Genomic DNA, 16014 nt, shown 5'->3' on the forward strand with positions numbered 1-16014 from the left:
GTTTTTTGGACTGTGTCATGTAAACCATGGTCCTGAAAAACGTTGTCTCATTTTTACTATGCACAGTACCAGCAGTTATGGTCGAAATGACAATAAAAATTGACTTGACGACTATATCCACTGCTGAACTTTGTCCAGCCTTTCAGCTAAACAATCAACCCGCACATAACCCTTCAACAATTCCATGTGCAGGGACCCCTAAGAAAAAAAACATGCAAACCGATCATTTCTACGCGAACTAATCTTTGATGAGCTTCCAACAGTAAGTCTGATCTACTACTGCTTCAACTCTTCAAAACTGAAAAAGAATCTGAACGCTACAACTTTACATGGACAAACTTCCTCCGGCCAGTGTCAGCCTAACATGACACCAACCAGTTCTGCTAGATATGTAGTGCTAAATAATTATTAAGTCGTTTCTTTATTGTTACCTGCAATTCGGGCAATAAAACAGCCACAACAACATTCCCAGTTTAACAATATTATGATCCATTTGCAAAAACAGCTGACGTATCATAATATTTACCTTCATTTACTGATGAAGCAACAGACTTTCAGACAGAACAGAATCAGCGGACTTTATCAAATTGTTTTAACTAAAATCGACTTCTTCATCCGCTAAAGGAGGGGCTGTTATTTCAAAGACCCACCCAGGCTCTGTCGCCTGTCGTCATCACGCCAGCGACCCGACAACGCGCATGCGCAGAGGACAATCCCACCCATCCCGTCCTTCTGGCGGGAAAGCGGAGATAATGTGAAGTCCGGACCGTTTTGGCGCTTTTTTTTTACCACAGAGCTTCAGAGCTCCACGCGCAGCGCGGTATACCGTCATCTGATTGGGCAGCCTCGATCACGTGAGTAACGTCTATAAATAGGCCCGGTGCGGGCGGGCAGCGGGTTTCGACTGGAGGTCGTGGGAGTGTGAGGATTGGTGGAGTGTCTTAGAGTAAAATCGTGAGGGACTGAATTCCCCTTTTCATACAAGGAACTAGACCCGTGATCGAGAGTATACTGAGGAGACAGTGCTCCCTCGCCAGAAGGAAACTCTTTGGGGGAGAAAGAATCTCCAGCGCAATACCGAGAAAACTGCACTCCTGTCACTGGAGATGATTTATCTGGGATTGAGCTGTCTGCCGTCTCGGCAGAGCGGGAAGTAACAGGATCAGGGGAAGAGGTTTGGGCAGCAGAGTTGCCCAGAAGGGAAAAAGGGCGAGAAGGATCAGGGGAATTAGAGTGTGAGAGTTGAGGAAAGAAGGCTGGGGTGTTGCTTTAGGAGATGAAGTCATGTCTGGGAGCAGGGAATCGGAGGTGAGTTCCCTGGGACCTTGGACACTGATGATGATTAGATGTACTCTTGATGGCCTTGAAAGAGAAAAGATGCTGTTGCTCCATCTCAGACCAGATTAAATCCTGCTTGTGGAGAGGCCCCAGCCACATTAATTCCTGTCAGTGGGGAGTTGATGAGTTACTCCGGGTGTTGATTCTCATCATGGACATTAACTTTGGTTCTTTGACCATTCAGACTATCTACCTCATCCTTCCAGTTCTGTGTCCCTGTGGTGTTTTGTTTCTCCCCAGATGTGAGACAACGCTCACTTAATGTCTGTTTCCACAGCTCATGCCTGGCATTTGCTTATCTTCATTATTTTGTGTTTTTTTGGATGGTTTTTATCTCAAATTCCTTGGTTTTCTTAAAAGAATCAAATGAATTCTTAACTGCTGGACATAACTGTGTGAAGTGAAGATAGGGCTTCTATTATTTCACCTCTTCTATTGTTAAGATGCCACTGGATGACAACAACATCAGTGAAGTAGCTATGCCAACAGTATAGCATCTTTCCTTCATCTGGGAATAAGTACAAATGATTTTCAATCTGTAGTCAATCAGCATCTCAAGCACTCCCCATCCTCGCTCATCGCTCATTTATGTACTGAAGAGCATTATTTCACTCATTTTGTGATCTGCAGTAGTTTCTGATACTCTGACATACTTTCATTTCATCTGGAATATAATCTGGTTGATTTTACTCAACTCATAGGTGTAAATTCCAAGTATTTGCCAAACTCTAAATAAAAATTCTCCTTAAGTTCAGCCTGGTGGGTCTCCCCTTTAATTTGAACTTGAGTTTGTTTGATCTTGTTTCCTATATTGCAGGGATTATCCTTGAACACAAAATAAATCTGTGGAAAGTTGTCTAATCTGTTTTGCAACTGTGATGAAACAAAATGGATTTTAATACTCTGGCACTTCAGGAAATGTCTTTCTTTCCAGGATGCAAACAAGTTTAAAGACATTGTTGGTTACTTTTCCAAAGAAGATTGGGCAGTGCTGAGTGACTGGGAGAAACTCCGCTATAAGAATGTGAAGCGGAACTATGAAGCCATGCTCGCCATGGGTTTGTAGAAAGCATTATTTTCCTTAATATTCTGTTCGGCATTTTCAGATGACACCTGTTGGCATACGATTTTCCCACATGCCATCTCGGTGGATAATGAGTTTGAAGGCTGTGTTCATTTGTGCATTCTATTTCCTCTGCTGATACACTTTCAGAATGTGTATAAATACATTTAATAGCCCTGTTCTGTGGTAATATTGATTCAAACAGAAGAAACTCTGCAGATACTTGAAACCCAAGACAACACACAAAATGTTCAAGGATCACAGTAGGTTAGGCAGTATCTATGGAAAGAAACAAAACAGTTGCTGTTTCGGGCTGAGCCCCTTTATGAGAACTCATGAACGGTCTCAGCTTGAAACATCGACTGTTTATTCCTCTCCACTAACTGGAATGCACAAGTCAAAAGAGATGGATTGTGTGAAAGTCTTAAGACATGGGAGCAGAACATGGCTATTTCACCCATCAAGTCTGCTCTGCCATTTCATCATGGCTGATTCATTATCCCTCTCAACCCCATTCTTTTGACTTGTTCCTGTAACCTGTGGCACCCCTAAGAAGCTATCAACCTACACTTTATACGCGATGACATGCGCTTCTGACATGCAAATATTGAATGAAGCAAACACCCACCACAGTTAAGATCCCAGGATAAACTGGAATCATTACACATTCTTGATTAATGATCTTTCCTCTCTTCTGCCAGGCTGTCCCCAGTTGAAATCTTTGTTGTCTCCATGTTTGAAGCACGGTCACTGCACTCTCAGTCAAGAACAAGAGTTTAAGCAATCAGATTACCACTTGCCTCTTTACACACTGAGCTTTGAGCAAACCAACACTCACTGATGTGTACAAAACATTTGGTTAACGCTAAAAAATTCTAAACGAAGGTCATCTGCTAACTTGCCTTTCTGTGGACCAACACTCCAGCAATAAATGCCTGCTTAAGTTTGAAGTATGTATATGTCACCGTACACTACTGAGAGATTCATTTTCTTGCAGACATTCACTGTAGAATAATGAAATACAATAGAATCAATGAAAAACTACACAGTCGGACAAACAACTCTTACGTACCCGTGACACGTGACTGGGGTTGAAGTTATACTGGACTTGAGGTAATGGTCTTGTGATGGTGGAGTGATGTCATTTTCCCGCCAGTAGAGATCATGTGACAGGTTTTTTTTACAGGGTATAAAAGGAAGACCCACCCTGTCAGGTGGGGCAGTTCGTGGCGGCATTTGCCAAGCTGACTTCATGTCCCTGCGTGATTTAATGTGATGACGCAGTTTAGTTGAAAAATGAAGTTTTATAAAATGCCTAAAGTTTAAAAGGTCATTGCCAGCGGTTTCTTTGCTGGTGGAGAGTGAAGATAAAAGTTTGGAAGATAAAAATCGAGGAGAATCGATTTTCGACGGTGGATTGGTTTCGACCTTATTTGATCCTCATTCGGAAGGATTCCGTTGACTATTCTTGCTGTTAATCCCTGGGATGACCAGAAAGGATTTGAGAATAGTGTGGAAGGAAGGTCAGTGCCTTTAAGCCGTTATATTTTATAAAATTCTTCGTGGGAAAGTTCGACGCCGGGGTATCGAAGGACATCGACGTGGAAGAGAATTTAAATCGCTTTAAAAAGTCTCTCCTTTTAAAAGGACTGTGAGCTTTTGAACTTTCGGCATACCGCTTTAAAGAACTTTTTTTTTCAATACCGCTTTAAGAACTGTTTGATCTGCAACGCTATTAAGAACTGTTTAAACAGCCGCACAGCTGTTGTTTTCCGGTCACGTTTGAGTTTGTTTACTTTTGAGGAGGTTTGTTTTCAGTGTTTAATAAAAGTGTTATTTGTTATGAAAACCTTTGCCTAACTCATATATATTTATTGTTGCCTGAATACGTAACACAACCAAAATACAAATAAAGAGTAACTGCAAATACAATAATGATAATCATGGTCAGAAATAAGTAGCAAATAATATTGAGAACATGTTATTAAACCCTTAAAAGTGAGTCGACAAGAGTGATGAGGTGAGTGAACTTATCTATACTGGTTCAGGATCCTGATGGTTGAAGGGTAAGACCTGCTCCTGAACTAGGTGGTGTTGGACATAAGGCTCCTTCACCTTCTCCTGATGGCGGAGGGTGGAGAGCAGAACCCGGGTGGTGGGTATGCATGATGCTGAATGCTTTATTGTGGCATCACTGAATTACTGGGAGGACTTTTTCTTTGATGGACTGTGGCGAATCCACCACTTTTTCTTGGCTTACCTCTTATTGGGCATTTGTATTTCCATACCAGGCCATGATGCACCAGTCAGGATACTCTCCACTGTGCATCAGGTTTTCCTGAAACTGGTAGATGAATAATTAATGCTTTCTCTGCAGAACAGAGCAAATTTATTCACAACATCAAGCAAACCATTGTCAGTGTTTTCTCCCAAATTAACATGGCATTAAGGTTTGGCCTTGTGTGAGGAATAGAAGAGACTTTAAAGGTATCCTGTCAAATTCTAACAGCAGTGCTGATGTGGCTCTCCATGATCTGTCACTGTTCAAAACATTGGAAGACAATGTGGGAAGTCTATTCAGCAAATTAAATGAAATACCGGATCAACAGAGAACCTTTAAAAAATAGTGCTCTAAATCTGAAAAGCATCCACAAGAGACACAGAACTGGAATAAGGGAAGATGTTATCCCCTACTCAAGAGATCACTTAGAAATAACAAATAATAAAGTGAGCAATGGAGTACCGTGGAAAGTACCTTAGGTGAGGGTGTGTTCTCCATGGTGCTTGATATGTACTGCTTTCACCAAACCAAACATGCTCTGTCTCTACAAGTTATACAACATTCAAAATGCACTGAGATTTTTCTGGCAATATATTCCAAATCTGTCACCACTGCATTAAAAATGACAAGGGTATCATGTGCATTGGAGCTCCACTGTCTCCAAGTTCAGTTCTTATGTCACACAAAAGGCAATTCAAAAGCACAGTAAATGCCTACTCTGCTGGTGACGGCCTCATCTTTTAATACTAAGTAACTGTCTGTTAAACCACAGGATATGTTTAAACTTAAATATTGACACAAACACACATGAATTCAGAAATGAATGTGACCAAGAATCAAATTCCTACCCAATAATTTCCCTCCAAAGCAATGTGTGATCAATATAAGACGACTTTGTCACTGTGAGGAAATGATCACACTAAACTGCCTTGATTAGTCCAAGATTCCTCGTGCAGTTTTGCTTGTTTTCATTTCCTTGTGAGAGTTTGCTAACCAATAGCACAATAATATTCCCATTAAGCCCTGGGCATGCACAACTTTCTGGACAATAAAGAAACCTATGATGTTTCTCTTCAAGTCTGAAAATGAACCCTTAGTTGTATTTGATAGTGATTATTTGAATTAAACTGTCCCTTCTTAACCTTCCTAGCTATCTTACGTTTGTAGATTTAGTGAAATGAAATATTGGCATTATCATCAATAGATAATTAACAGATTTTACTTTTCACAGGACTGAATGTACCAAAGCCAGAATTCATGGGACAACGAAACAGAGGGTGTCAGCCCCATTTATATGAATCAAGTGATTCAGATGAGGAGTGCACACCTAATCTTCTTTCCAAGAAGTCACATAGTGAGCTGAATTTATGATTTGTTGAAACATTTCATGCAGTTGTTAACAAAAATTCTGTTGCAAAGTTTGGTCTTAAGCCTGTTGAATATATTGTCAAAGAGAATCAATATTGAAGTTTAGAGAGAAGGTAATGTGTTGCAATTTCCTATTGCATTGCTGATATGGTGTGAGTTTACTTTTATGATACAGTATGTTGCTTTTAGATTAAGCTCTAATCAGATGTCAAAAGTTCAGTTTATTGTCATATGGACAAGTACATGCCTGAACACAACAAAGTAAAATGTACCTACAGAAGTATCACAGGCACATAGTATCATGTCAGCAGCATTCACAGGAAAAACATAAAATAATAAATTACACAGGAACAGGAGCTTCATGATGATGACTACCTTTGTAGGTCCAAATTATCAATCTATTTCTTTAAAGCAGGCTTAATATATTGGGAGAATTGTGGTGATAATACAATGGAATAGGAGGCAATAACAACAATAACAATGAGACGTGTAGAATGTTTGGGAAAAGAGTGCTGACATGTTGGATCAGAGTCGATGATTTCTCTTTAACCACCAGTAATCGCAAAATTGATGTTAAATTTACTTCTGCACATTGCAGTATGTTCAGCATCTTCTTGGTTCAGTTTATATTAATTTGCTGATTATTTCATGGGTTATTTTGCCACCTACTGTTGAATCAAGGGCAAGCCTGGAAACATTACATTCTGTGTTCCACTAAACCAAATCTTGAACTGATCCTTGTGATAACCTAAAATGAACAAACAAAATATGGTTTGAAGTAGTTAGCATTCTTAACCTACTGTCATAACTTTTAATCTGATTTTGAAATGTTAGTAATCTGATCTTAATATGATAAATGATTTGACTTAAATGTCATAATTTCTGGTGTATCTTTGTCACTAATGATCTCAATGCAGATTCACTATATTTTCCCGAGGGGTTTCTTACTGTGCGGTTACGAATGAATTCTGTCATATTACACAAATCTCTGAGGTAACCTGCAGATCATGAAAAACAAGTAATATTTCAGGATTAATTCCCATGATCTGAATTTCAGAATGAAATATTTTGCTGTTTTACATTTCACAGCTGATGACTTATTTGCTGACTGCTTCCAGAATTTTCTGCTTTCATTTCAGATTTCCAGACCATGTAGTTATAGATTTTTATCTTTTATGACTGGTTGCTGTTTCTACCTGATTCTACAACTAAATTTTCATTTTTCCCACTTCATAAGAAGATTTCAGGTGCCAACAATTTCATTTACCATTTTTAAAGTGAATGTTTCATTTTGTCTCCTTCACTCTTATGCTACTTCATAATTTCCTGAGCCAATTTTACCCAAAATAAATATAAACACTAATTCATCATGTTTTTGTTTGTTAAAGTACCCCTCTGTTAGAAAGTATGCAACCACTTTACTCCATTGGATATTTGATCAAATTTCATATCTTTTCTGATGCATTGGCCCAGTTATAAATGCTTCTTTAGTTTAAATTGTATAATTTTTCTTGAAGCTTATTAAAGCAGTTTAATTAGTGTTGATCCCAATTGCCATTATATTGTTACCTTTAAACATTTTCTTTGCATTTCACCTGGCTTATCATTACACTATTATGTTTGATCATAGAACATAGAATAGTACAGCACAGTACAGGCCCTTCAGCCCACAATGTTGTGCCAACCCTTAAAGCCTGCCTCCCATATAACCGCCCACCTTAAATTCATCCATATATCTGTCTAGTAGTCTCTTAAGTTACACTAGTGTATCTGCCTCCACCACTGACTCAGGCAGTGCATTCCACACACCAACCTCTCTCTGAGTAAAAGCCCTTCCTCTAACACCTCCCCTTGAACTTACCACCTCTTACCTTAAAGCCATGTCCTTTTGCATTGAGCAGTGGTGTCCTGGGGAAGAGACAGTGGCTGTCCACACTATCTATTCCTCTTAATATCTTGTATACCTCTATCATGTCTCCTCTCATCCTCCTTTTCTCCAAAGAGTAAAGCCCTAGCTCCCTTAATCTCTGATCATAATGCATACTCTCTAAACCAGGCAGCATCCTGGTAAATCTCCTCTGTACCCTTTCCAATGCTTCCACATCTTTCCTATAGTGAGGTGACTAAAACTGGACACAGTACTCCCAAGTGTGACCTAACCAGAGTTTTACAGAGCTACATCATTACCTCATGACTCTTAAACTCTATCCATCGATTTATGAAAGCTAACACCCCATAAGCTTTCTTAACTATCCTCCAATCCAAATGTACTCCTTCCACCATGACCCTCTGCTTTCTGCAGGCAAGCCAATTCTAAATCTACCTGGCCAAACTTCCCTGGATCCCATGCCTTCTGACTTTCTGAATAAGCCTACCATGTGGAATCTTGTCAAATGACTTCTTAAAATCCATGTAGATCACATCCACTGCACTACCTTCATCTATATCCCTGCTCACCTCTTCAAAGAACTCCATCAGGCTTGTTAGACATGATCTGCCCTTCACAAAGCCATGCTGACTGTCCCTGGTCAGACCATAATTCTCTGAATGCCCATAGATCCAATTTCTAAAAATCTTTTCCAACAGCTTTCCCACCACAGACGTAAGGCTCACTGGTCTATAATTACCCTGGACTATCCTTACTACCTTTTTTGAACAGGGGGGCAACATTCACCTCCCTCCAATCCTCCGGTACCATTCCCATGGACAACAAGGAGATAAAGATCCTAGCCAGAGGCTCAGCAATCTCTTCCCTCTCCTCATTGAGCTGCCTGGGGAATATTCCATTAGGTGCCAGGGAATTATCCGTCTTAATGTATTTTAACAACTCCAACACCTCCTCTCCCTTAATATCAACATGCTCCAGAACATCAACCTCACTCATATTGTCCTCACCGTCATCAAGTTCCCTCTCATTGGTGAATACCTAAGAGAAGTATTCATTGAGAACCTCGCTCACTTCCAGAGCCTCCAAGCACGTCTTCCCACCTTTATCTCTAATCGGTCCTACCTTCACTCCTGTCATCCTTTTGTTCTTCACATAATTGAAGAATTCCTTTACCCTACTCGCCAAGGCCTTCTCATGCCCCTTTCTTGAGTTCATTATGAGTTTTCTCTTCAAGTTTATAAATGAACACTTAGTTGTATTTGATTGGCCTTTTGAATGAAACAGTCCACTCTTAACCAAGATATTCATATTATCCTACAGCTGACCTAATGAAGTGACTTTTCACATATCTCCATTGTTAATCTCACTTACTAGGAATGTCTCCACATATAGGTCATAACAATGGAAAATAATATTTTTTTCTCAGCAATGCACACACAAAATGCTGGAGTAATTCAGCAGGGCAGGCACCATCCAAGAAAAAGAGATGATCGAGTCTGATGTAGGATCGGCTCAAAATGCCATCCTTTTACACTTTTTCATAGAAGCTGCCTAGCCCGTTCCTCCAGCATGTTCAGTGCGTTGCTTGGATTCCAGCATCTGTAGATTTTCTTATGTTTGGAGTAATTATTTTTCCAGATGCTTTGCACAGCAGCTAGTTCATGATGGTATTATATTCAAAGACATGCAGTAAAATTATATCCATTGTGGATCACTAGCCTTTCTCAACACCAGCTCCCACCAGCTATAGGAACAGCAACACAGTGTTCTTAACTTTGTATTTTAGTTTGTGAAGCCTGCGAGACATTTGTTATTGAAGAATGCCCTGTGTATGGTCCACCCATCTTTATGAAGGACTCCGTTGTGGATTCCAATCAACCAGACAGAGCACGTTTAACTCTTCCTGAGGGTCTTTACATAGCCACATCAAAAATTCAGAAAGCTGGTCTTGGTGTCTGGAATGAAGGGAAGGTTATTCCCAGGGGTGTTCATTTTGGACCATATGAAGGGGAGCTTTCTACTGAAGAAGCAGCTGCCGTCAGTGGATATTCATGGGTGGTAAGTAGCTCTTGCAGTTAACAAAAGCAATACTCCACATGTTAGGTTGCACCTGTTGAAGAGAACTGTGGGAGTAAATATGTTCCTACTAGCTTGAGACCAGCTAAACACCACCATAGGGAAAACAGTGAGAGGACAGTATGTTCACAAAATGTTCCCCATAGTTGATAATCCTGTGTTCCATTATTACCTCCATCATTATTTGTACACTGCTGAACTTTAGCCTTACATTATATTTCATTGGAATTAGGGAACCAGCTACAGAAAAGTATTCTCAGCTGAGAAAAAATACAGAACTTCTGACCCTTAATGTCTCTCTTCTCACCATTTCCAGTGATTCTCAATACCATTCTCACACTTGCAGCTAAATTAAGACTCCATCACGTGCCCGCTCTATTACCCTTCCTTTTATTCTGATTTCTACACTCCTGGATTGAGAGTGCATTGAATGATTGTGGCCAACAAGAAAAGATCAGATCTTTTTAGTAGCTAAAGAACCTTTAACTACCATTTGAGTCCCAGGAATATTGTGGGAGTGCTGTTGTATGAAAGCATAAACTCATTAAACAGATTAAAGGATAATTAATTGAAAAATATGCAAAATAGTATGGAAACATATGCAAACTTCATGGTTATGTTTTTCACTAATCAGGCAGTTGTACCAAAATATTTTTCCATAGATCTGTAAGGCAAACGATGACCTTGAGTACATAGATGCACAGGATCAATCTAAATCAAACTGGATGAGGTATGCAAAGATTTATACAATTACAAGACAATGCTGGAGAACTGATTTTGTATGTTCCAGAAGAATCAACACTTTGTCTGACAGTTGTGTTCTCCAGTTAAACAAAGGTTTCTCCTCAGACCAGGCCAAGACCCACAAATTCTTTCTCAAACCTTGTGATGCTACACTGCCAACTGATGCTGCAGTAATGTCAACTGCATTGGTGCTGATTCAACACACCCAGGCAAAGCTTCTCAATTTCATCAAGTTTTCCTCTATCTTTCCTGCCCTTACATCCACTTGGTCCATTACTGACAGCTCCATCCAATTTCTTAATCTCTCTGCCTCCAAATGTGGAGCCAAACTGTTGACTGCCATTTTTATCAACCTACTGATTCCAATGGTTTTCTTGATTATACCTCCTCCCACTCTATCTCCTGTTTAAAAAAAAAGTTATTCCCCTTTCTCAGTTCTTTCATCTCTGCCAGATCTGCTCCCAGGATGAGGCTTCCTTTCCAGGATATCAGAGATGTACTTTTTTTCAAAAACTGGAGTTTCTCTTCCTCCACTGTCGATGCTGCCCTCACCCGCATCTCCTCCATTTCCTGAACACTTGCACTCATCCTATCTTCCCACCACTTTAACTGTGACAGAATTCCTCTTCTCCTTACCTACCATCCCATGAGCTTGTGCATCTAACACGTTCTTTGCAACTTCTGCCATCTCCAAAGGGATTCTATCACTTACCCCCTCTCTCTGCTTTCCACAACCATTTGTCCCTCCCCACTAAACTCCCTGGTGTCACAGCAAGTCTCAGGAAATAATTAATCCACTTCACATCACGCTGTCTCACTCTTGTTAATATCACAGTCAGTATATGAGGGGTGATTGATAAGTTCACGGCCTAACGTAGGAGTCAATTTTAGAAAACCTAGCACATTTATTTTTCGACATCGTTCCCTCCTACATTTACACACTTAGTCCAGCAGTTATCAGGGGTTTTGATAATTTCATGGCCTAAGGTAGAAGGAGATAAGTTATTAACTTCCAACTTCCTGCATAATCACTCAAAGAGTTGAACTGCATGTACATGTAACGAGAGCAGTGTAACTCATCTCCTTCTACCTTAGGCCACAAACTTATCAATCACCCAGGCTGTGGACACTTCCTGCAGGTCCAAGATCCGTATGTTCCACGACCGCTGGAGTAAGTGTGTAAATATAGGTGGGGACTATGTTGAATAATAAACGTGCTAGGTTTTCTAAAATGGACTCCTACCTTAGGCCACAAACTTATCAATCACTCCTCGTATTCTGCATCCAAGTTGTGTGAGATTGCTTTATCTGGACATCAGATTTGAAGTTGAATCATAAACATGAGTGCTGTTTGAAGTGTGCTGTTGGGAAGATGTTTTGTATCTTGTCCCCAGAGGAACATTGTTTTGTTTTGGTTAGATTCATTTATGGTTGAATGAGAATTCAACTAGAACTTAACATAAAAATCTAAAACAAACTGCAGATGCTGGAAACCTGAAATAAAAAGAAGAGGTTCTGTGAACATTGAGGAGGCTATTCCACATTTCTAGTAGGGAATTTGGAAAGTTTCAGATGAAAGACTATTTGACAGATTTCTGACAAAGAGTCTTCCATATTTCATTTTTGAATTTGAGCCAGAATTGGAGACTTCTCTCATTCATTAGACTTTGCCAATAGACCTCACATTCTGTGTTCACCTCACAATTTTAAGTTGTTCACTTCATATTTACTGCTTGTGTTCCAGGTTTGTGAATTGTGCCAGAAAGGAGGAGGAACAGAACCTGGTTGCCTTCCAGCACTGTGGAAACATTTACTACAGGACGTGTAAGCCAGTTCCTCCTCACTGAGTTACTGGTCTGGTACGGTGATGATTATGCCAAGGAGCTGGGAATCACCTGGACCTCCATGTGGATGTCAAATCAGGAAGCAAAATGTGAGCATTCTGATCAGTTTAACAAACTCCAGGAAAACAGTATGTTTACTGTAAATATGTTATGCATGTTTCAAGTGGAACGTATAATACGATCAAAAACAATGCAGCAATAATCATACAGATGAGATATTTGACAAAAGTTAAAGCACATAGAATTGCACTGAGTTATATAATGGGTGTCAACAGTGTGTATATTTTGTGGGTGCATATATTTATTTTTAAAAACACACAGTTGGACCATCTCAGTCTCGAACCTGTTAGCATATTGACAGATGTAGTCAGTTCCTTTGTCCTGCTGTGGACCTCAGCAATTCCCAGCTTGTGATTTTCTGTGATGTACATTTTGCTTCTCGGTTGTCCATTTTAACAGACAGACTATCACAGAGCCTAGAGGAATTCTTAAAGATTAACACATGGAGGAGATCAGAGATAGAATCTATCATCCTTGATTATTTATGGAAATCCAGCAGAGTTTCATAAATTTGTCCCCTCCACCCCACACCCCCCAGCCCACAGTCTTAGAATTAATGTCTCAGGGCAGCTCAGTAATGAAGCAATTACAGATCTCACTCTCACAAATTCATTCTTGTATATTTTGCTGAAAGTGATATTTTCTGTTTTTCTTTCTCTCTCCAGTATTACATCAAGTGACCCAGAGTGACTGTTATCCTTGCCCTCAATGCAACATTGCATTTACCACAACAGATTTCCTTAAACGGCATTTGAGATGACATGCTGCAGCGTCCAGACCAACATCAACTGGAGAACTATCTTGCTCCAATGTAAACCAAGCTGGTGAGAGTCCAGTGGCCAAAAGTAGGCAGTATGTATTCACACTATCCGATAGAAAGAGGGCATTTGCCAAGTCAGATTACCCTCAAGCCGGCAAAAAGGAGAGACAGCATGAATGTCCGGATTGTGGGAAGAGTTTTGCATGGGCAGGGAGCCTCCATCAACACCAGCAGACCCACACTGGAGAGAGGCCGTATAAATGTTCCGAATGTGGGAAGAGTTTCACACAGGCAGGGAACCTCCATCAACACCAGCGGACCCACACCGGGGAGAGGCCGTATAAATGTTCCGAATGTGGGAAGAGTTTCACAGTGTCAGGGAGCCTCCAAAGACACAAGTGGACCCACACCGGAGAGAGGCCATACAAATGTTCCGAATGTGGGAAGAGTTTCACATAGGCAGGGCACCTCTACCTACACCGGCGGAACCACGCCGGAGAGAGGCCGTATAAATGTTCCGAATGTGGGAAGAGTTTCACACGGACAGGGAGTCTCCGCCGACACCAGCGGACCCACACCGGAGAGAGGCCCTATAAATGTTACGAATGTGGTAGGAGCTTTGCTTATCTTCACCAGCAGAAATCACACACTTGTGTTGAAACTTGTCACACATGTGGGCATGTCTTCAGGGATTCATCAACTTTCACAATTCATGTGAGAGGTTGTATAGAACAATAACAAACACAATGGTAATTAATTCTGTAGTTATTAAAGTTCAATGATTTTTTCCAAATGACCTTGCATATTTTATTTTCAAATTGTAGTTTTTACTTATACATCCTGTATTTCATTGTTTTTGATGATGTATTTATGTGATGGTTGATATACAGGGATGGGTCCCATCGTTTCCTACAACCTGCGTGAATTTGAGAGGCGATATCACTGCTGCCTGTTCCACCCTGTCTATCAAGGCAGCATCTTCCAACTGTGATTTTAATATATTTAACACATGTTTCAGTGCTGAAACAAGTTTAATTTGTATCATTTGGCATTGTACGTATTTAAAGTATATGCCGAGTAAAATTATTGACTAGCACCCCACGTTGTGCGGGTAAAATCTGTTAATTTTAATAAACTCATTGTTCTTTGAATACACGGGACTGAATAGTTGTTTTAGAGGTGGTTGCCTAAAATCCTGTGTCTATTGCACAACATATTACTGGTTCTTGTTGAAGGGAAGTGTAAACCTGCTCAGCATACTCCCGGCGTTGGTCACCGTGTAATCCCCTTCTACCTCAGCACCAAACCTTTGCAGCCCACTGCACTTCATCCCTGCTGGTTGTAGTCTAACTGCGCATTTGTCGTCCAGCATTCACCGTCTTTGTTTTGTCAAAAGTCTAATGACTACCCTGACTACTACCACAGACTGTGACTGGCTGCCACTGAGATCTGTGTCCGGATCGCTTGCTCCACATTCTTTGCTCATTCGGCATGCGTAAAATTCCACACAGTGGGCGACTGGAATCTGGTGGATACGAGGGTGGCATCAGGAATAGCGGATGATTCATTGAAGCTGCCATCAAGGCGAGAAACAAAACTGTGTTTGGTAAACATACATAATGAATATGAAATGAGTTTGAAGTTGTAATTTGCACTGTCTCGAGATTCCCCGCCTTCATTGGGGGCAGAACAGATTTGATGGAGTTGCTTCTGACTCCCCCCCCCCACACTCATTTACCTGTTGGGACGAAGGAAATTACCTTTACTGATGATGTGATAACGAAAAGAGTGCGTGCAGTGAATAATAATCCTTTATGGACAATGTGACACTGAGGGAAGTTTGCTCGCAATTTGTGTGTTCTGTGCTGCTGCTTTTTATGGGCTATTGAATCACCAAACCATAGCAACTACCCCTCTGGTCTGTGCACATTTGGCAAAAGCCCAAAATGACAAGCAGCATTTACAGAGAGAGGAAAGCTCCCTGATAAACAGTTCATCCCAAAGAAATGTACAAGGTCCGATTATTACAGATAGCTGTGTGTGTTAGTAAAAGTTCTTCAACAGTAACAGTTCTTACTCTGAATTCTCATCTTTCTCTCTAGCCCAGATGAAAGGTTTCAGCCCAAAATGTCGACTGTTTACTCTTTTCCCTCGCTGGGGTCTGGCCCGCTGAGTTCCACCAGCATCTTGTGCGTGTTGCATTGGATTTACTGCATCTGCAGACTTTTTTCGTGTTTGTCCAGACAGGAATAAGACTGGAGGGAATTTTGTGGTTAATTCTGATTGCATGATTTTCATATTTTAAGTACAATAAGCTCACTTTCCCCAGGGCGGTAGCCCCGACCCCTTTCCTGAGTGTCATTCTGCCGCTAGGTGCTGCAGCTCATTTTATTTCGCCACTTTTATTCCCCAGCCTACATTGGTCATCTACACCTCCCAAACCCTCATATGCAGAAACTTTTATAAGCCACCCCAATCCATTCCTCCCCCTTCCTATCTCAGTATCCCTGACATCTCTAAACTTCAAAGATTTCCTGAACTCAGGTCCACACCCCACAAATCGCTGACCACAGCTCCACCCCTACTCTTCCC

At 40.8% G+C, this 16014-nt stretch overlaps 1 pseudogene; it reads left to right on the top strand.

The window, feature by feature from the left end:
* Nucleotides 1–1284: 1284 nt before the first annotated feature.
* Nucleotides 1285–16014, top strand: part of LOC140727940 (histone-lysine N-methyltransferase PRDM9-like) — a 45458-nt pseudogene continuing 30728 nt past the window's right edge.

This window comes from Hemitrygon akajei, chromosome 1, assembly GCF_048418815.1.
Source record: "Hemitrygon akajei chromosome 1, sHemAka1.3, whole genome shotgun sequence".
NCBI lineage: Eukaryota > Metazoa > Chordata > Chondrichthyes > Myliobatiformes > Dasyatidae > Hemitrygon > Hemitrygon akajei.